General features: G+C 42.4%; 1 protein-coding gene across 1 annotated transcript in view; it reads right to left on the minus strand.

Moving 5' to 3' along the window:
* Rgs6 (regulator of G protein signaling 6) overlaps positions 1-15,891 on the minus strand; it is a 606,319-nt gene extending 590,428 nt beyond the window's left edge. The window contains exon 1 of the mRNA XM_038336294.1: positions 15,775-15,891. The gene's annotated coding sequence lies outside the window, so the exon portion shown is untranslated. The remainder of the gene's footprint in view (positions 1-15,774) is intronic.
* Positions 15,892-23,834: the final 7,943 nt, after the last annotated feature.

Genomic DNA, 23,834 nt, shown 5'->3' on the forward strand with positions numbered 1-23,834 from the left:
CAATAAAATTGAAAAAAATAATTAAAAAAGAGTTGGTTCTTTGAGAAAAAAACAGTCCAAACTATCTAAACTAACTAATGTTCAAATTAACAAACTCAGGAAGAAAAGGGGGACATGACACCAAACACTGAGGAACTCTAGAGAAGCATAAGGCTATACTTTAAAAACCTGTATTCTACCAAATTAGAAAATCTGAAATAAATGGACAATTTTCTCAATACATACCACTTACCAAAGTTAGGTCAGATCAGTAAGCAATTTGAATAGACCTAGCCCCTACTGAAATAGAGGCTGTCATTTAAAGCAATCTGAATAGACCTATAGCCCCTAGCTAAATAAAAGCAGTCATTAAAAGTCTCCAAAACAAAAAAAGTCAAGAACCAAATGGTTTTAGTGTGTAATTCTATTAGACTTTCAAAGAATAGTTAATGCCAATACTCCTCAAATTCCTCCACAAAACAGAATCAGAAGGAACACCATGCAATTTGTTCTATAATGCCACAGTCACCCTGCTCCCCAAACCACATAAAGACACAACAAAGAACAGAATTACAGACCAATTTCTTTTATGAACATAGATGTAAAAATACTCAATAAAATACTTGCAAACCATCCAAGAGTACTTCAGATCATCCACCATGATCAAGTGGGCTTCATTTGAGACATTCAGAGATGGTTCAACATAGATAAATTGATAAATGTAATCCACCATGTAAACAAACTGAACAATTAAAAACACATGACCATCTCATTAGATGCAAAAAAGGCCTTGACATAAAAAGACCTTTCATGATAAAAATACTGGAGAGATTAGGAATACAAGGGATATGCCTCAATATAATAAAAGCCGTTTACAGCAAGCCCATAGCCAACATCAAATTAAATAGAAATTCAAAACAATTCAACTAAAATCAGGAACAAGACAAGATTGTCCACTCTTTCCATATCTATTCAAAACAGTACTTGAAGTCTTAGCTAGAGCAATAAGACAACTGAAGGAGATCAAGGGGATACGAAGGAAAAGGAAAAAGTCAAAGTATCTTTATTTGCAAATAATATGGTAGTATAAAAATTCCACCAGGGAACTCCTACAACTGATGAACACTTTCAGTACAGTATCAGGATACAAAATTAATACAGAAAAATCAGTAGCCTTCCTATGTACAAATGACAGACTGAGAAAAATTGGAAAACAACACCTTTCACACTAGCCTCAAAAATATAAGAAATATTGAGGTAACTCTAACCAAGCAAATGAAAGACTTGCATGACAACAACTTCCAAATTATTGAAGAAAGAAGTTAAAGGTATTAGAAGGTAGAAAGCTCTCCCATAGTCGTGGATTGGTAGGATTAATATAGTAAAGATGGCCATCCTACTACAAGCAATCTACAGATTCAAGGCCATCCCCATCAAAATTCCAACAGAATTATTCACAGATCTTAAAAAGAAAATGTTCAGCTTCATATGGAAACATGAAAAACCCAGAATAGCTAAAACAATCCTGAATAATAAAAGAACCTCTGGAGGTTCCCAATTTCAAGTTGTACTACAGAGCAATAGTAATACAAATAACACATGGTGTTAGCACAAAAACAGACACATTGACTAATGGTATTGAAGGCCCAGAAATAAATCCCCACAACTATGGACACCTGATTTTTGATGAAAACAAAATACATACTGGAAAAAAGACAGCATCTTCAAAAACTGGTGCTTGTCAAACTGGATGTCTTCATGTAGAAGAATGCAAATAGATCAATATTTATCTCCCTGCACAAGACTCAACTCCAAAAGGATCAAAGACTTCAACATAAAACCAGATACACTGAACCTAATGGAAAAAATGGGGAATAGCTTTGAACTCATTGGCACAGGAAAAATCTTTCAAACAGAACACCATTAGCATGGGCACTAAGATCAACAATTGTTAAATGGGACCTCATGAAACTGAAAAGTTTCAATAAGGCAAAGGATGCCATCATTTGGGTAAAACAGCAGCCTACAGAATTTTTACCAACTAAGCATCCAACAGAAGACTAATATCCAAAATATATAAAGAACTCAAAGAGTTAGATATCAAGAAAACAAACAACCCAATTTAAAAATGAGGTGCAGATCTAAACAGAATTCTTAATAGAAGAAACTCAAATGACCAAGAGACTTCATGCTCAACATCTTTGCATGCCATCAGGGAAATGCAAATCAAAGCAAATTTGATATTTCACCTGTCAGAATGGCTAAGATCAACAAAACAAGTGGCATGACGATGTGGAGTAAGAAGAACACTCATCCATTGCTGTTGGGAATGCAAACTTGTACAGCCACTTTGGAAATCAGTGTGGGGGCTCCTCAGGAAGATGGGAAACAATCCAACTCAAGATCTAACTATACCACTCTTGGGTATATGCCCAAAGGAGGCTTCATCCTACCACAAGAACACTTGCTCAACTATGTTCATTGCAGCTCTATTTATAATAACCAGAAATTGGAAACACTCTAGATGTTTCTCAACAAAAGAAAGAATAAAGAAAATGTCGTACATTTGCACAATAGAGTATTACCCAGCTCTTAAAAAAATGACATCATGAAATTTGCAGGCAAATAGATGGAACTAGAAAAAATCATCCTGGATGAGGTATCACAGACCCAGAAAGACAAATATGGTATCTGTTTGTTCATATGTGGATATTAGCTATGAAGTCCATGATAACCAAGCAACAGCCCATAGAACCACAGAGGGTAGGTATAGAATAGAGACTAGAGGAAACAGACCTTGTTAGGAAAGGGAAACAGAAAAGATAATTATGGATGAATGGTAGGGGTTAGGATGGGAGGATCAAGTGGGAGAGAGGAGAGGAAGTTAAGGGAGGGAATAGAGGAAGACCCAGCTGAAACTAAGGAACCATTTGAAGGGTAATATGGCAACCTAACACAGTAGAAACTTCCTAAAATGCATACATATATGAAGATGATCTAAATGAAATAGGCAAATAATGGAGGAGACAGAGTCCCAACTGGCCATCACTTGTCGCCAAAGACATCTTCCAATACTGGGATCACATTCTATCTAATTGAGTTGTTGGCCAAAGGCGTCTGATGGGAATCCCCAAACAACCCAGGCATTGCCAAAATAGGTTGCTCTCCGCAAACTGACATAAAGGCCCCATTGCTGAAGAAAACACCTACACAACCCATTAAACATGGGGATGTTGATCTGGTGCCTTCACGCCTAGATCTTAGCATCTGTGGCACATGTTACCAAAAGAGAGATGTAAACACGGAGCCAGCTACATTGGTCTTCTACCTGCAGGCTATGCTCGTGTGATGGTGGACAAAACTAGGGAGAGGAAGCAAGCAATAACTGATCGTCAAAGGCCCACTCCGTAAGATGGAACCCATACCCAACGCTGCTTGGGTGACCAAGAACAAGAGACTAGATAGGCCAGACACCTAGGGTGAACCCAAATACTACTGATCTTCTAAGAAGGGGGAAAAGGTAGTGATGAAATGACCCCTAAGGATACTCTGCTATACTCATAGATCAGTGTCTTATTCAGCCATCATCAGAGAAGCGTCCTCCTGCAGCAGATGGGAACAGATACAGAGACCCACAGCCAGATGTTTCTCAGAGACTGAGACACCTTAGAACTCTCAGCCCTAAACAGGGTATCTCCATCAAATCCATCCCCTCAGAACACAGGGAACTCCATCAAAGAGGAGGCAGAAAGACTGTAAGAGTCAGAGGGAACGGAAGACACCAAGAACACAAGGCCTTCTAAACCAACATAAGGGAAGCTTGGATGAACTCACAGTGACTGAAGCCAGAAGGACAGGGCCCTCATGAGTCTGCACCAGGTCCTCTGCGTGTGGACTATGGCTTCCAGGTGAGTGTTTCTGTGGGATTTCTGAGTGTGGGAATGAGTGGGCCTCTGATTCTTGTGCTTGCTCCCAGGATCTTTTCCTTCTGTTGGGTTGTCCTGTCCAACTTCAGTGTGGTAGCTTCTGTCTTGCCTTCTATTTTATTTTGTTATATTTTAATTTTATGCCTTAGAAGCCTGTTCTTCTAAAGAGAGACAGAAAGGGAGTGGGTCCAGATAGAAGGAGAGACAGGGAAGAACTGGGAGGAGTAGAGGAGAAAAATCAGTCCCCTCTAGGGATGACTTCTACTTAGGTTGTCTAATCCCAGTCGGCCAGCCCTAGACACATGCACATACAAGCAAAGCTAAATGAACTCAGTAGGTTCTACATATGTATGTTGATACAAATACACACACACACACACACACACACATATATATACATGTAACAATAATAATTAAAGAAGATATTGTGAATTTGGAGGAGGATGAGAGGCAGGAGTTATGAACATGTGGTACTCATGTATGAAACTCAAAAAAACTATTAAATTATATATATATATATATATGGAGAGAGAGAGAGAGAGGGGGGGGGGGTGAAGAATGGTAACACACACCTGAAATCTTACCAAAGAAGCTAGAAGGATTACAACTTTGAAAGCAGCAAGATGTTCATTCAAATTTTAAAAAGGAAACAACGTATTTGGGGGAAGAGCTGAATTCTCATACTTCTTTGAAACACAGTATCGGTGCAAGGATCCACCTATGGTTGGGCGTGGGGCTGTTTTGGTAATTCTCTTTAGCTAAGCATTAGGATATTTCCAGGCTCCCATCATCACACACAGGACAGAGCTGGAGTAACTTCTTGGAAATTCATTTCAAATTTAAAGTATCAAAATAAAAAGGGAAAATTTTTCACTGTGTTTTTAAAATTCAGGAGATATAAAAAAGTGCCAACTCAGTGCACAAATCATCTGCTAAAATGATTTAAAATGACTGAGCGAAGGCAGAAAAGAGCATTAATTTTTGACCCAAGTTCCCTTATTGACCAACTTACATTTTGTTCAAATTGCTTTCATCCAAATTGCCTGGAGTTGAGTTAAATAATTCAATTCTCTCAGTAGGCATCTGGGGTAACCTGTCTCAACACACACCCTTGAGGAGCATCCGTTGATGCCAGTGGGCATGCTGCAGCTCTTTCGATCAGAAAAGGAACATGGACCCATTAAAAACCCATCTTTTAGCCAGGCAGTGGTGGTGTACACCTTTTTAATCCCAGCACTTGGGAGGCAGAGGCAGGCAGGTCGTTGTGAGTTCGAGGCCAGCCTGGTCTATAAAGCTAGTTCCAGCACAGCCAGGGCTGCACAGAAAAACCCTGTCTCAAAAAAAAAAAAAAAAAAAAAAAAAAAAAAAAAAAAAAAAAAAAAAAAAAAAAAACCTTTTCATTTTCTCATACCTTGGGTTTTTCTCAAATAGGTCTAAAACATACAGAACTCATCTGCAAAATACTCAGATACTAGGCTGTAGCTGGCTTTTTCTTCTGGACCACCAAGAAGATCCCAAATCATGACATTAAGACTTCTTAAAAATTAGTTATGATGCTCAGGCTTAGCTGAGACTCATTACTTGCTATTTCTTATAACTTAACCTGTTTCTCTTTATCTATGTTTTGCCTCAGGGCTTTTTACCTTTCTTTTCTTCTGTATATTTTACTTTTGCTTCTTCTCACATCTGGTTGGTGGTTGCCTGATTTCTGGCCCAGGGCGTGTTCCTCTCTTTCTCCCTCATTCTCTTCTCTAGTTCTTCTTCACGCTAGACTCCTCCTTTATTTATTCTCTCTGCTCTTCAGCCCTGCCTATCCTTTCTCCTGCCTAGCTATTGGCCGTTCAGCTTTTTATCACACCAATCAGGTGCCTTATTAGACAGGCAAGGTGAAACAAATGCAACACATCTTTACATAATTAAACAAAGGCGGCACGAACAATTGTAACACGTCTTTGCATAGTTAAAGTAATAGTCTACAAGACTGGACTATTGGTCAGACACAAAGAGGGGGTGCCATAGAGCCACCAGTCCTGAGCTACCCAAAGGGGAAGGTTTTGAGGAGGTCAGATCTTTTATTCTCAAGCCAGAAAGAGAGAACAGGCTGCTACTTGTCTCGGAATTTTTCTGAAGTTAAAATAAGCGTGACCTTGAGCAGATGTGCACAGATCAGGTCCCCAAGGGTCTTCTTCCTTGGGAGGCACTGAGACTGTATCATTAGGTAATAGCCTGACACCTTTTTCTTTCCTGGTTTAATCTCACTAATTTTAATAATAAGGCCCTCTGCAAAGGCAACCAGAGTGATTGTGGACGCCCAAAGGACCAGCCTGAGTCCCCCCAAGCAAGATGGTGCAGCTGGGCTGAGTCAAGGTGGGCACTTTGACACCCAGCCAGCTAGCCAAGCTCCCTTAGGACCACACTTCAGGAAGCAGTAGTGATCTGAGAGGCACCCCTTTAAGTAACAGCAACTTTCATGTTAGACATGAGAGGGTTATCTTTTCCAAAATTTATTTTTTACTTTTAAGAGCATTTTACCTAGAATATATTGGCTATAATTAGGTCTGTTAAGATGGGGAGTCACAGTTTTTAAACATTTATAGGAGCCATTTTGTTGTTGCTCCAGGCACTATGCTGAATGGATACAAACTAGATAAAAGTTGCATTACACGGAATTCACAGTTTGATGGGGGTAACAGAGAGCTAATCAGTCGGTTAGAACATTTCATGATAATGAAATGATTTATTGAAAGGTGCACTGCTAAATGAGCAGGCTTTGAGCTGGGTCTCAGATGTTTGTGTGTCACACGAAGGGGTCAAAATATATTTCTACAATCCTTCCACAGAGAAATAACAAACAAACCCATTGCACTCTGGGGATTTGACATTTCTAATGTCATTTATCTATGGTTTGCAATGATGAAAGCTTTGAGTTTAATATAGTTTTAGTAGTTCACTACTGATTATATTATAAATTTTACTTTGTAAGACAATCTTGAATAATATTGCTTTTTCTTATTTTTGTAGTTTTTAAATCTTATATACATCTCTCTATATAAATGTTTTACCTGCATGTATCTTCCCACAGAGGCCAAAAGAGGGCATCCACCACCTGGAACTGGAGTTAAAAATAGCTCTGAGCTGCCATGAGGGCGTTGGGAATCCAACTCAAGTTGTCTGTTAGAAAAACGAGTGCTCTTAACCACTGAGCCATCACTCCAGCCCAAATAACATTTCTTTGAAATGAAAGTTGTCCTCCCTTTAGTATGCAACATAAGCATTTCTGTGTGCCTCAGCTACTCGTGCAAGGAAAGAGGTGGCTTCTGCCCCAGCACCTTCAACACTAGCATGTGCTATGGGTGTGCTTTGAGATCAAACACACCAACTAGAGAATGGTTTTTATACTATATTTAAAAAATAGCAAAAATAGATTAAAACTGTTTTTCCTGACCTAATGCTGGAATGCTTGTGTCTTAGGCAGGGTTTCTGTCACTGTGAAGAGACACCATGACCATGGAAATTCTTATAAAGAAAACACTTAATTAGGTTGACTCACAGTTTGAGAGGTTCAGTCCATTATCATGAAGGGGAGCGTGTAGGCAGACAGACAGACGTGGTGCTGGAATTGAGAGTAATCCATATTGCAGGCAACAGAAAGTCAACTGACTGTCACACTAAGAGAAGCTTGAGCACATATGATCTCAAAGCCCGCCCCCCACAGTGATGTGCTTCCTCCTACAAGGCCACACCTCCTAACAGTGCCACTCCCTTTGCGGGCCATTTTATTTCAAACCAGCACAGCTTATTTCTGACATTAAGGAAAAATAGAAAAAAGTAATAAGCAGCTGGTTTATTTTTGAAGGGCTTTGTGCTTGTTACCAAATGATAGATTAGAGGGGGGTTTCAGGAGCCCCATTATCAAGCTCTCCCCCACCAGAAAATGTGGCAGGGCAGATGGGCAGGGCATCTCTATACTCAGAAAACCAGACACACAACTATGTATCACAGCCTTGGTTTTACAAACATCAGAGATACCTTGGCATTCCGTATAAAAAGTGATAATTCATAACTGAACTGACTGGTTCTGTGATATCATCTTACAGATAATTTAGAGAACATTCTTTTTGATGTTTCTCATCAGTTTCTCCCACTTCAACCCAGGGCTCTCAAGCCATTCTGAATAGACATTTTAAGACACAGGATTAAAAGTAAGAAAATTTAAAAATTTTAAAATGATCTTTAATATCAATACTCAAGAGACTGAGACAGGCAAGTCTCTGTGAGTTTGGGGCTAGCCTGTTCTACATAGGCAGTATCAGGTCAGCCAGTGTTACACAGTAGACCTTCTCTTAGAGAAAAAAATGAAGGAAGGAGGGAGTGAGGGAGGGAGGGAGGATGGAATGGAGGGAGGGAGGGAAGGAAAGGAAGGAGGAAGGAAAAAAAAGAAAAAAAAATATCTAACCATGAAACTCCACTAAGAATGGCAGTATGGTATCAAAGGTGTGTTGGATTACAAGAAGGGAATCCCTTCTGCTGATCTTGTTCACACACACACACACACACACACACACACACACACACTCCACTCATTACAAGAAATAGGAGTATGTAAGTAACTCCAATATTCAAACTTTGAATTCAGAAAAACAGAAGCTAAAGCAGAAAAGAAAAAGAAAAGTTTAGGCATGAGCTCTCTGGGCCTCTGGGACATTCCTTGTTTAAAAAATCACTGCTACTAAAATATTTCCATCATAATTTGGTTTGCATTTTAAAACAATCTTTCTGGCAATAACAAGGAAGAGAAATGAGCCAGAAGCCAGTGCTTCCTCCAGGAAACCAGCAGTTATTTCAGTGATCCCAGCAAAGGACCAACAACAGCAGCCTGCACCTGAGCAACAGCACAGGACAGTGGACATTGTGCCAGCCAAGAGCAAGGACTCAGAAACAGAAGCAGTTCTGTCAGAAACTCCATAATCGCTGACCCACTGGGAGCCACATGAGACGCTATGTGCTATAAGATGATAAGCTTCATATTGCTGTGATATTAACTATCATGATGACTTATTTTTTTAATGCCCTTCCCTTGTGCTCACTGTTTTTTTTTTTTTTTTTTTTTTTTTGGATGCCTTTCTGGAGCAAAAAGCCTCCCCTTCTGGCAAAGCATTATGTAGGAGGTCATGGATTTGAACTGGGCACTTCCACCGAGCTAAATAAACTAAACCAGTACAGAATTTAACGGGAGCCCCACGATGATCGGCCCCCACTGCAGTCAGCTCACTGGTCACTAACAATTGAATTGTTTCTATGCCTTCTTCCATCTCTCAGACTTTGCTCTCGTTCCAGCAGTGGCCTGTACCACTCAAGGACGCTCTGTTCAATTTAATTAGGCTAAGAAACTTGCCTTTTGGCACTTTTAGATTCTTTCCTTCTGACCTCTTCTGGGTATTTTTTTTCTTTTGGTATGAAACAATACAATAGTGAGAAAACAAGATTGACCATAGTGACTTGCCTTTTGTCTGTTTGCCTGTGCTATGTGCCTTCCTCCCAGCATGTTCAGCATGGATCTGTCTCTGTTACTCCCTCAGAGGAAGACTCTAAGATCAGGATTTGGAGCAAATGGAGCACTCTGTGGGCAAGGGGTTGTCAGTAAGAAGGTGGGGCTGTGTTGTGAAGGTAATGGTCACTGTGGATGCCTGGAGTTAACCCTGCTAGGGAACTCTGGTACCCTGTGTACAGTAATGCCCAAGAGATGTCATCAGGGGGCTGGTGTTGGAGGAATTGATATGGAGATGCCCAGAAGTCAACTGACTGAGGGATGTTCCTAGGATGAGCAAATAATTCCCTGGTCCACCCTGGACTTCTGATTTATCATGTGGGTGGGAACTGGGTTTCCAGGGCATGAAAAGGTAAGAGGCAAAGAAATGCTATGTCACTGGAGACAAGTGTCACATGCTCAAGTGACAAAGGGGTCAGGGATGGAAATGAGGGGACACAGCAGGGAATCACAGCCACCTCTGCAGGAGCTGGCTCATGGGATCTGCGACAGGTAAAATCCTGCTTTCCTATTACTTCTCTGGCTGTGGCAGAGCTACCTCTCCTTCCCCACCTCACCCGGCAGTTCTCTGGTTCCTCACCGCCTCCCACCAGGGTGTTCAAATGCTAAATGAGTGCGGGTGTGCTTTCATGCTTGACTCATAACTACAGCCAAGACATCTCACCCATAGAATGGGAGAGCAAACATGGCAACCGATAACAGCCGGCAAGAGGAGGGGAGCTGCTGAAAGAGAATGGTAGAGGCAACGAAAGTGGTTGTGTTCCAGGAAATAGCCTAAGCAGACACCTGAGGAGCCCTTGGCGAGAACAGAGAGTTGTGTGAAGACAACCTGTCTGTGTCCCACCCTGCCAAGGCAATGAGGGAAGAGTCTGAGGCGCACAGCAGCCTGTCAGCAGAAGAGCTGTTAGGCTCCTATGCTCACCCTGGTTTGTGAAAGCCCCGCTGACACCCAAACATTTGCCTTCACCATCGGGCAGCCCTGCTTCCTCTCCCAGGCTGACAGTTACCGCACTGATCTTTAAAACATAGTGGTTCGTTTTTGTCGCTGTTTTGTCTTGTTTCCAGACGTGGTTTCTCTGCGTAGTCCTGGCTGTTCTGGTATTTGCTTTGTAGGCCAGGATGACCTTGAACTCACAGAAACTGCCCGTGCCTCTGCCTCCCGAATGCTGCGATTAAAGGCGTGCGCCACCACGCCCAGTTAGGAGCTATAATTTGTAATTCCTTGTAAAATCTCTTCCAGGAACAGAAAGCACTTAAAATACATACACACTTTTGCTACAGCAGTTTTAGGGTCACAAAAATTCAAGAGAAAGTAGAAAAGTTTCCCACACATACGTAGCCTTCCTTGTTATTAATATGCCCACCCACCCCCAAAAAAGATACACTTGTTGCAACCGTTGGAACTATATTCATACAGAGTCTGTTATTTACATTATGATCACTCTTGTCCAGCCTGTAGGCCTGGAGAACACACAGTGATGGTGCCAGATGTAGTGTTTTCACTGCCCTGAAGAATAATGAGTCAAAGATTTTTTTTTAAAAAAAAAATGTGTTCTAAAGTGTTTGCAATTGGAGCTGGACAGATGGTTCACTGTCTAAGAGAACTTCCTGCTGTTCCAGAGGACCTGAGTTCAGTTCCCAGCACCTACGTCAGATGACTCACAGCAGAGGATCTAACACCCTCTTCTAACCTTCAGGGACACTTCACTCACTTGCACATTCCCACATGCACACATACACACGCACAAGCATACACACGCGCACACCCCCCACACACACAATTTAAAATAAACAAGATCCATAGAGTATTGGCAAGCTGGAGATGATATTCACTCATTCAGAATGGCAACCCTTGCCACAAAGGGATTTTAACTAAGACTGCATCATTTCTCAAAGCTTGCTCATAAGGCAATGCCCTAGAAAATGAATTATCCTATGGATTATTACAAACTGCCTTCCTGCCATCTTTTCTCAAAATCAAATTAAATTTCTGTCTCATGGGAGATCTAGTGTGTCATGCCGTGCCAGAGCGGAAACTGCTAACTGAATGGCCAACTTCCACTTCACCCCCTCCAGTAGTAACAAAACCCAGATTTCAGCAGGGGTTGCAGTGGGCCGAGCTGAAAGACTACACATCTCTCTTTCCTAATCTCCATGTGACTAAACGTCTGGACCGTGAAAAGCAGCCCGTACGGAACTCCTAAAGGGACTCCTGAGAGGAACTGACTGGAGGGGAAGCTGAACCCTCTCATGTCCAGGAAGACAAGAGCACTGGTCACAGCTCCCAGCTATCAAAAGACCCTTTGGGTGGGGGTCATACACAGGGTAGGGAAGCCAAGAAATGGAAGATTGGGTCTCTACTCTGTGGCTAAAACTGGGACAATCCTAACCGAAACACAAATGTGTTCCAATATAGTTAGAATAAGCTTTAATATTTCTCACATCTATTTTCTTTTTTAAAATTCTGTCCATGCCTGTGTGTCTGTGCAGTGCCCAAGGAGACCAGAGGAAGGCGCTCTGTCCCCAGGAGCTGGACTTGCTGGGGGCTGTGAGCTGTCAGACGTGAATCCTGGGAACTGAACTCAGTTCCTCTGCAAGGGATATATAATGAGCCATCTCTCCCACTCCCTCAGCTTCTTGCTTTGCACAGTAAAATATTGTCCCAATGATAAAAAAGCTTCTTTTTTTCTATAATCCCTTATCTTTTCTAGGATTAAAACTGGTTTGCCCCCAAATCATAATATCATAAGCAATTAACTAAGTTGAGACAAGTCTCTGAGTTATTCCAAGGAAATACTTAATAAAAATTAAGACAGGGCCACTGAGACGGATCAACAAGTAAAGAAAGGCTCTTGCGCCAAGACTGAGTCCCCTGGACCCACATGGTGAAAGCAGGGAGCTGACCCCTGCAAGGTGTCCTCTGACCTCCAAGTGCACCCTGTGATATCACCACCTCACACAAATAACCTCTGCCCTCCATACACATTCTGTGACATCACCCACCTACCCACCCAATAACCTCTGATCCCTATATTAAACCTGTGACATCAGCCACATATCCACCCAATAACCTCTGACCTCCATATGCACTCTGCGACATCCCACACATACACACACACACACACACAATAACCTCTGACCTCCATATGCACTCTGCGACATCCCACACATACACACACACACACACACACACACACACACACACACAATAACCTCTGACCTCCATATGCACTCTGTGACATCCCACACATACACACACACACACACACACACACACAATAACCTCTGACCTCCATATGCACTCTGCGACATCCCACACATACACACACACACACACACACACACACACGATAACCTCTGGCCTCCATATGCACTCCTGACATCACACACACACAAATAGTACTAGTCCATGGACTTGTTCTCTTGGTTCATTAGTCAGAAATTTTCTGCCACATTTCTTCATCTACACCTATTTTCCTTCTTGTTTTGTAGATAATCCTAGAATTCTGAACTCTCCAATGTGTGTTCTTAAAGGTGAGATTCAGTGGGCAGTGCAACCCAGTGCTGCCGTGGAGGACCCGGGCTCCTTCCAGCCTTCCAGTCTCATCCTTAGGCTGCAAACTTGCCTTGTTGGTGAAGAGATGGCTGCTGTACCTCTAGTAACCACACCAACGTTCTGGGCAAGAAGACAGAACACCCAAGTTCAAAGGCACATGCCAATAAACAGTATTAAGCCTCAGGAATTGCTGCGGAATATTATTTTAAGATGTGTTACATTTGTTTATGCTGTGGAACGTTTGTTTAATGAGGCAAAGATGTGTTGCATTCTTTCATGTTGCGTTTGTTTGACTTGTGAAGTTGTGTCTCTTTGCCTGTCTAAAACACCTGATGATCTAGTAAAGAGCTGAATGGCTAATGGCTAGGCAGGAGAAAGGGTAGGTGGGGCTGGCAGGCAGAAAGAATAAATAGAAGAAGTCTGGGGGGATAAAGGAGGAGCCAGATAGAGCAGGAAAGATCAAGGAGTGAGAAAAGAAGGGGCCAGCCTCACAGCTACCCAGCCAGCCACGGAGTAAGAATGAAAGTCAGATATACAGAAGTAAGAAAAGGAAAAGCCCAGAGGCAAAAGGTAGATGGGATAATTCAAGTGAAGAAAAGCTGGCTAGAAACAAGCCAAGCTAAGGCCGGGCATTTGTAATTAGGAATAAACCTCCGTATGTGAATTTTTGGGGAGAAGGATGGCAGGCTCCCCAAAAGAGCAAAAAGCCCAAAAGAACAAAGAGAAAATAAAACAACCGACAGCAAGGAGTAAAGACAGCATGTTGTGCGGACAGTAAATTTTGGCTCTACCAGTCAGTAATCCTAATGCGGCACCAGCACAGGAAAATGGGAAGAAACAAAAACGGCCTGGAAGTCTGACCTGTGGAGGAATGCCATAATATTTATCACTTCTTACAGTTCCCACGGTCATCACATGAGTTCATGAAAGCTTCAGGGCAGCTAGATAGAGGAGGCCAAATAACTTTACAGACGATGAAATGAGCTCTCAAACACCTAACAGCCTTCACAAGGGCACAGCCCCGGCAAATGGTGGCCCCCAAACCATCCCCTTTGGGTTGCCCTCTCTTTTCCTTATTCCTGATGCTCTGAAAGATGCAGGAACTACCCCTCACCTAAAAACCCAGAATCCTCACCGCCAAACACCTCAATTATAGAGCGTGATCCCACACTCAGGAAAACAAAGGCACACTCCCTCGTGTCCAGTGTCGAACACGACTCCCCGTGATGGAGGTCTTGCCCCTGAGCAGAGGTCTCCAGCCCTGGTCTTCCATGCACCTCACTTTAAGACACAGAGCAAACCCCCACAAAGCTATTATCTTCTGTTCTTTCACTGGGTTCAACGTGACCTTTCGTCAGGCTCTTCTGAATTGATTTCAAAGAAGGAAAATATTGCTCTGTGCCCTGCTCTTGGGATGGTTTAATCATGAGCTGAGCTTCACATAAAATCAGAGATGAGAGGCATGATCCAGCTCAAGATTCTCCCTTACCATTTTCATTAGGGAAGTGTCCCCAAGTACACAAAAGAAGGAAGACTAGGGAAAGGAGCCCATTGTTATCCCCGATTCAACTCCCAGCCACTTCCGGCTCTGTTTGCTCTTCTCTTTGTCATTTTTTTTCTTCCTCATGGGTATTTCTTTGAGCAGCTTCTTGTCACCAAGCCATTTCATCCCTAAGTCCTTCCATATGTATTATTAATGAATACTGTTATTTCATTTTCTGCCTTTTTTTTTTGAGAGGTGGGTAAAATAAAGACTCATTTAGCCCAGGCTGACCTTGAATTTGCTTTGTAGGCTAGGCTAACCTTGAGCAGGATCCTGATCGTCCTACCTCTACCACCCAGGTGCTGGGCTTATAGGCATGCAGCCCCCTGTCTGGCTTTAGACAGCTTATTATTTAAACTAATATCTCAGTAGTACCAGAGCCCACGCTATCTAGAAATTTCATTAGCAATGATATGACATTTCTCTTACACCACTGCCTTCGTTTCTTCTAACTTACAGCAGCCATGGTAGCATAACAGTGTCAACGAGTTCATCAAACATGTTGTCACTTGCAGACCTCTGCATCTGCAGCTTTCTCAGCCCAAAGCATGTATCCCATGCAGAGACAACAGTGGCATTTTAAACCTGCCCTTCATCTCACAGACGCGATGTTCCCCCTCTGTCGGAGCTTTCCTTGTCTGATGCAGGTGCTGAAAACACAGCTCTGGGCCAGGGGAATGAGTGATGTGCCTGTCTAACAAGCTCACTGGGGATGTCAGTGCTGCTGGCCCAAGGGTCACACCTCAAGTATGAGGATCTAGATCATTCCCCGTCATCCCTTTAATAATCCATACCACACCATGTTGCAATGGCCTCTCGGAATACTTGTATTCCCTCTAGACCAGGCATTGACCAGCCATCAGAGCTCCTGGATGCAGCCAGGCCCACTTATTTTTGTGATTTGTACTTGACTGCTTTCAAGGCGTTTCAAGATCACAGTAAGTGGCTAGGAGAAAGACTGTCTGACCTACAAAGCTTCAGATAGTTACTCTCTGACCTGTTGTGGAAAAGTTTGACAAATTTACTTTTAGAAATGAAGTAAGAGCTACCCAAAGCCATTGTTTTAATTCCTTCGCAATGCAAGGAAATACATGGCAATCTACCAGCTCAAACCAGTCTTTCATTAGCCTATCTCAGAATCAAGTCTAAGGTCTTGCACAGAGGAGGCAGTCGCTATTGGGTGGTGAGAAACGCCAGTCACTAATGACGATTCAAGACTTACTGCTTGCCGAGCGCGGTACATCCACTTTTCAGTTTGTCCCCCACGCTGACTGTAGGCAGGGAAAACAGGATTCTTACATTTCACATGAAGACTTGGAGGCTTCAGGGTCCTTTTCCTGCCCACATTTAAAGAATTAATAAACCCTTTAGATTTTAAATAAACACCCTAAATTTGGAGTGGGGGTGGCTGTATAAATCTAGGAAAAATCTGTCTATTTTGTGCCCATTTGAGGCAGCCTATCATTATCTTTGTTAAATGGCTACTAATGGAGCTGAGAATGTGAACATCTTTGGTGTTTAAACCCAAAGATGCTAAAGTTTGATTAAGATACATACATTCATCCCCACTCCAAACAAAAAAAAAAAAAAAAAAAAAAAAAAAACCCCGCTTTCTTTATAGCAGCAAACAATCACTATGAGTAAACCACACTTCTTGGAAGTATAAACAGGAACTACACCATATAGACTAGCTTCCACGACTGAAAACGAAGGCCTTCTTTTCTTGGGAGCTTTTTCTCTCTCCCAGCATACCCCTAGAGCACATATACTATAATCCTAAGTCACTGCAGCCTTTAATCATGGATTTTATGGCAAAGTTAAACACGTGGCATCCATTGGCCTTGAGAAAAATTTGTATACATACTCCATATCCTATCACTAGACAGGGAGAGAGGTGGCTAACGCTTCTTACCATTGTTACAAGTCAGAGGGTCCTGAAGTCACTTAGGCTGGGCTTCACAAACAAAGTAGTAACTCTCTGAGTAAAATGCAGTGTGTCCTGTGCTCCGCTGCAGTGAGGAACAGAAACAGAGAGGGCAGGCACTGGCAAGAAAGAGAGAGACAAACCCGGAGAAGAGTAGAAGAAACAAAACTGTGTGTAGTTGGGATGGTGAGAAGGCTCAGCAGGTAAATGAGCCTGCTGCTGAGCCTGAGGACCAACGTTGATGACCCTGAGTTTGATCCCTGGGACCCACAGGATGGAATGAGAATCATTTTTCATAAGATGCCCTCTGACCTCTAGACATGTGCATGTATGCACACTTACACATGTATATGCACTAAATAAATGTAATTTTTTAGGAAAAAGTATATGCAGGACAGAGTAAAGCCTGTCAGAGAAACACAACAGGCCCAACAGCAGAGAGGGAGAGCAGACAGAGAAAGAAATCCTATGAGTATAATTCTAGTCTGCATGTTGACTTCTCTGCTAGGAACTGCAGAAGAAAGAAGCTGGGACATCATACATGCTAACAGCCAGAGGTGCCTCAGTTTCCCATCAAAGCAGACTTTTGGAGATGAGCTGTCAGTGCTATTCTCTAAATTAAAAGTAGGGGTGAATGCTTCTTATCATTGACATCCTTTCGATGACACTCTGCACGACCATCTGCCCTGGGAAATGAAGTACTACCCTCCACGTGAGGGAGTCACGTGAGACCAGGGAACGGACCACTCCGTGAGGTTAGAATAGCAGTGCTGAATAAGCCCACGTTTGAATTGGGAAAAATTCATGGAGCTTCACGGTGAAGGTTCTGAAAACCTATGATGTCTGAAATAAAAACCCTGGATGAGACTAACGGCGGGTTAGATATTTCAGAAGAGAAGTTTCGTGAACCTGGAGGCACAACAGTAGAAACCATCGATGAAACAGAGAGAAATGAGCTGCGAGGCAACTTTAAACGGCTTGATAGCCATGTAAGTCTGAAGCAGAGGAGATCAACAGAAAGCACAATACACAACTATACAGAACACACGGCCCCTTTAAAAGCTCAAGTAGCAAGTAAGTGAAGGTGTAGTAGAGGCTGCCACACTATACTCACCCAGAGGAAGCTGCATACACTCATGCCCTGAAGATTCGGACCAAAGAGTGTTACTAGCAGTGAAGGAGTTATTTCATAGCCATGAAGGATCAGTTCGCTAAGAGTATAGTGAGAGGTGGGGTTAGGGAGACGGCTCAGTGTTTAAGAGCACTTGTTGCTCCGGCAAAAGACCAAGGTTCAGTCCTAGTACCCACAAGGCAGCTCAACAAGTGCACATAACTCTAGCTCTAGTGGGTCCAACGCCCTCTTCTGGCCTCCTCGGGCCCCTGCATGCACAGGGTGCACATAAATTCACAGAGATAAATACGATCGATCTTTTTTTAAAAGAGTAAAGTGAATGAAAACACAGTAGTCAAAGCCAGTCAGTGGTAGACTCCTGTATACCCAGCACTCAGACGGCTGGGGTATGAAGATCACCCATTCCAGGCTATACGGCAATAGTCCATATAAACAAGCTTCTACAGCTACTGACAGAACTTCCGGATACGTAATGGAACGGTAAGGATGATGAAGTTCAGAGAGATTAACGACCCCTCTCAACTACTAACAGAAGGAACAGAGACACAATCAGTAAAAACAGAAAAACTTCCACATAGTTAGCCTGACCTCCGTGACATTCCACTTGGAATGTCACTTTTTTCTCATGTTTTTGCCAAGTCCACAGAGGAAAGTCCATGATGGGTCATATTCTAGGTCATGGGTCTCAGTAAATGGAAAGGATTCAAATCACATGACATACGATCTCTTACCAAAGTTGAATTAAACTAGCAAGACCTCTGGCCACAGTCTCCCTTTACTTGAAACTTCACTAATGCATTTTGAACTAATCCACGAGTCAGGGAATAAACTCAAAGGGAATTAGTGGGCACTTGGAACTCAACAAAAATTAGAGACTCCACCCGTCAAAATGTGGTGATCCCTGTAATAGCATTAGGGTGGAGCAGATCCAGGCTCTGAATGCTCAAGAGAGAGAAAAGAAGCCATCACACCCATGACCTCGGGTTTCCATCCTAGAAGAAAGAAGAGAAAAATCAAATCCAGTATGTGCACAATAACTGAAATGTTAAATATGAAGGCGAAATATCCGTGAAAACCAAAGAGAGACAGTGAAAAAGAGCTGCACTGTGAGAAAATCAGCCAAACTAAATAAAAACAAAGCAGAAGAGACCACGCCCAAAATAAGAATATTTACAAAAAAAAACCCGTCAATGGCTATTAGACACCAGGAAATATTGTGAATAGTTGTGTGATATTAAATTTGACACTGTGGACCAAAGATCAAACGTCACTGGAACACCAAAATGTGGCTGGCTGGTTTTTCTCTTTTGCTCCTTGATCTTTGGTCTTTTGTCTTTTGGGGACCCACCATCCAGCTCCCATATAAATCACACACGAAGTCTTATTCTTTCTTATAAACACCCGGCCTTAGCTTGGCTTGTTTCTAGCCAGCTCTTCTTATCTTGTCTACCTTCAGCCTCTGGGCTTCATCCTTTTCTTGCTTCTGTATATCTTACTTTCCTTCCTACTTTGTGGCTGGCTGTGTGGCTGGCCCCTGACGTTCTCCTCCCTTTGTTCTCTCATTCCCTCTTTTTCCATATTTCTCCTTCTCTTTATACACTCTGCCTGCCAGCTCCATGCCACCTTTCTCCTACCTCACTATTGACCGTTCAGCGCTTTCTTAGACCATCAGGTGTTTTAGAGAGGCAAAGAATCACAGCTTCATGGAGTTAAACAAAAGCAGCATCAACAAAAGTCACACACGTTAAAATCATATTCCACAACAGCTATGCAAGGTCATTGCATAGAGCTATGTGAGAAAGAATGTCCCGAGATACCTTGAGTAGGGCTGGACACGGAGCCTTGTTCATGAGAGGCAAACACTACCCTGAGCTCCCCGAAGCCCTGGATGCTTTCCTTGCTGGAAAGGAGGGGGGCCCAAGGTCTCCTGCCTCCCTGACACTGATGCTCTATTCTGTTCCCAGTAAGGCACCCCCCTAGACAGCTCCCTCACTTGTCTCCCTTCTCCTCCTCATGGAATCTGTTCTGGTCGATATGAATATTTATGAAAGATGAATATAATGGACAACTCACATAGAACTGAAACAAACAGCAAATGTGCTTTCTGTTTTGTTTTGCGTTTTGTGTGGCAGGGTCTCTCTATTATGTGGCCTTGGCTGTCCTATTTAGACCTGGCTGGCCTCTAATCCTGGCTCTGCCTCTGCCTCCCCAGCACTGGGAATTCAAGGTGTATGTGTCCCACTATGCCAAGTGGCAAATGTACATTTAAATCATTTTATATCATTTATTTTATTTATTACTTTAATTGATATAGTTTATATTGGTTTAGCATTGCCCCTTCAGCCAGTAATCTTTTTCACAGTCCCACCTCTCCTAATTGGCACAGAACAGCCCATTGTAATACGTGTAGTCACACACAGTATTCTGTACATGTGGATGGGTGTGTCGTGTGTGTGTGTGTGTGTGTTTGCAGGTAGTTGTGGAGAATAGAGGTTAACACTGATATCTTCCTTTATTGTGGTCTACCTTATCTTATTTATCTTTTTTTTTTTTTTTTGGTTTTTCAAGACAGGGTTTCTCTGTAGCTTTTTTAGAGCCTGTCCTGGAACTAGCTCTTGTAGACCAGGCTGGCCTCGAACTCACAGAGATCCGCCTGCCTCTGCCTCCCGAGTGCTGGGATTAAAGGCGTGCGCCACCACCGCCCGGCATCTTATTTATCTTATTTTGGGGAACAATATCCCTCACTAAAGACAGAGCTCACTAATTGAATAGACTGACTAGCAGGTGTGTTCTGGGGACTTGCCTGTCTTGCCCCTGCTCCCAGGAGTCAGGGTTACTGGCCTTAATAGATTTAAAATAGAGAAGAAAAGTCACAAGTCCAAGGGTAGTGAGCATTGTTCTGAGCACATGGGGCCTCTACCAGGGGGTTAGAGACATCTTTGGGAAGGCAATGTCTAAACTAAAAAGATGACAAAGCAAAACAAGAGGAGGAGAGACTTTCAAGCTTGGGATGTGGTTTTCTTAAAGGAAAATTCTTAGAGATTAGCATCCTGATCGAGAAGGACCAAAGGAGAAAGGAACTGTACACAGGGCTAAGGAGGTGAATGGGAAGCAGACGTTGGGTTATCTAGCCTAACAACAGTAATAAGGTATCAAAAATATCTAAGCACTGAAATGCACCCAGATAAGGATTCCAGGTCCTAAATGCAGTAACTGACTTTAGTAACCATTGGGGTTTTGGTCTATAGATCTCAGTTCCACAGGGTGTGTCACCTCTGGGTCCCAGCTTGTCATCATCAAAGAGCACACTGGTGGTGCCCTCTACACTGGGCAGTTGAGAATTAAATTTGTTAGTCCATGTAAAGTGTTCAGAATCGTGCTTGTTCTTTAGAAACGCTTCAGAATTGCCTCTACTTGCACTTAAATGGCTACAGCTGAGCTGCATGTTTGCTCCTCCTTCAGCTGTCTCCATCTCTTGGGAGGAGGGATGAACGCACCATTCATCGAGGCAGAAGCCCCTTAGTTGATGGTGAACCATTCTGCTCTCTCACATTCAGTAAACTATAAGGAAAATCAACTATGTTGAATTTTGTACTAATTGGAGAGAAATAAATCACAGGGAATGTGACAGGGATAATGAGGGACATTTTATAGAGATAAAAGGGTCAGTTCATCAAGAAGACATCAAAATCAAAATTACTATGTACACGCTAAGAGTTTTTAAATGCAGTAAGCAATTTTGACACAACTAAGGAAAAGGAAAGAGATAAATTCTGTTCGTAATCAGAGTTGGAAGTTTTAACTTCCCCTTTTCAGTGGCAGAGAAAGTTGATTCTTTTTTAAACCTGCAAGAATACTGAAGAACATGGCCAACCAACTCAATTTAATTAACACATATTAAGCACAGCACCAAGAACGTCAGGCTGTCCTCCCAGGTAGAGTCCTCAAAACAGACTGTAGACTGTGCCATAGAAATCTCAAAGGTTTTAAAACAAGAAAATCATACAGGACCTATCTTTCAAACTGCAATGAGCTGAAAAATTCAGTGGGAGTATATGCTCTGGGTAGCCCTTGCTCTCAACTTGGCACAGTTTAGAATCATCTGAGAGAAGTCTTAATTGAGGGATTGCCTAGATCAGGTTTGTTTGTGGGCATGTTTGTGGGGTATTGTCTTAGATGTTACTTGATAGGGGCTGTCCCACTGTGGGCGGCACCATTCCTTAGGCAGATGGTCTTAGGCAGTATAGCAAAGCTAGCTATGTATGAACCAGTGAGTGAGCCAGCCAGCAGCATTCTTTCATGCTCCCTATCTCCAGTTCCTACCCTGGCTTCCTTCAATGATGGAACGCAATCTGGAAAAGTAAGCAAAGAGCCTTTCTTCCCCAAGTTGCTTTTAGTTATGGTAAACCCACAGCAACAGGAAGCAAGCAAGGACAGCATCTATGAACAAGCCACATAAAAACAATTAAACAACATACTTTTTAAACAGAATACTTTTTTATAGCACATGAGTTAAGAAGAAATCACAAAAGGAATGAACTGAACAATCGAACAATACCGAAAATATAAAAATCTGTGGCATACAACTGAAACACAGCTTAGCAGAATTTCTATCACCATAAACACTACAAAGGGGGGGGGGGAGAGGGTTTAAAATAGTGGTGGTAGATTAATAAACTAAACAGGGGACTAGAGAAATGGCTCAGAAGTTAAAAGCACTGGCTGTTCTCCCAATAGATGTGAGTTCAATACCTAGCACCCATGTAGCATCTCACAACCCTCCTGTAACTCCAGGTCCAAGGAATCCGACACCTTCTTCTGGCTTCTATTGCCAACAAGCACTATGCGGTGCACAGAAAATTTCAGACAAAACACCCATATGCATAAAGTAAATTTTTAAAAAGAAACTAAGCAATGAAGAACAAACAAACCCCAAAGAGGCAACATGAAGAAAATGATTCATGAAATAACTCATCGGACTGAGAGAACCATGATCTTAAAATGGAAAGCCGAAACATCACAATGAAAAACCTAAGTGTCAAAATTTTTAATTAGCTACATTGATAAACACTAGCAATACTGATAATGAAAACATAGTACACAACCCCAGTACTAGAGTTTTTTAAAAGAATGTAAACTACAAATGCATTTAAAGGATCATGATTGGATACTCAAAATAATGCCTATAATAAAATCATCAGAGATATGGGGAGAAAATTTGTCCAAAAGAACTGGGTTGATAATTAAAGTTCTTCCCAAAAAAAGACATCTCTAGGTTCGAGGGATGCACAGGTGAGCTGTAGGAAGAATTTAAGGAAGAAATTGTCCCGAGCTGCCATAGAGTCCTCTAACAAATGGGAGAAGCAACACTGATGTAGGTGTGTCTTCTATCTATTTGATGATTTCATTGGTTATTTAATACAGAAACTGCTTGGCCTGATAGGTTAAACATAGGTGGGTGGAGTAGACAGAACAGGATGCTGGGAGTGAGGCAGATGCCTCAGACAGTCGCCATGCCTCTCCTCTCCAAGATGGACACAGGTTAAGATCTCTCCTGGTAAGCCACCCCTCGTGGTGCTACACAGATTACTAAATATGGGTTAATCAAAATGTGGGAGTTAGCCAGTAAGAGGCTAGAGCTAATGGACCAAGCAGTGTTTAAATGAATACAGTTTGTGTGTTGTTATTTTGGGGCATAAGCTAGCCAGGCGGCTGAGAGCCGGGCGGGATGAAAAACAGGCCTGCCCATAGCTCCCCACTACACAACCCCTGTGCTAAGGAGTTTAACCTGTCACCTTGACACAACCTAGGGTCATGTTGTAAGAGAAGCTTAATGAAGAATTATGTAGGGAAGGCTGGCCTGTGAGGGGGGTGTGAGGGATTGTCTTTATTATCAGCTGATGAGAAGGCCCAGCCCTTTGTGGGCAGCACCAGTATATTTATAAATAAAGGTATAGAAATGATCTCCACTCCCAAGTATACAGCCAAAAGAACTGAAAGCAGAGTCTCAAAGAGATATGTCCACCTGTATTTGTAGCATCATTATTCACAAAAGTCCATTAACAATGAGATAAGCAAAATGTGGCAAACACTGGCGCACACCTGTAATCCCAGAATTCGGGAGGCAGAGGCCTCTATTTAAAAACAATGTAATTTTTATGAGTTGAATCTTAAGAATATACTTTTTAAAAAAATCTTAGAGTTAATCAGAAAATATAGCTAGATT

This window comes from Arvicola amphibius, chromosome 7, assembly GCF_903992535.2.
Source record: "Arvicola amphibius chromosome 7, mArvAmp1.2, whole genome shotgun sequence".
NCBI lineage: Eukaryota > Metazoa > Chordata > Mammalia > Rodentia > Cricetidae > Arvicola > Arvicola amphibius.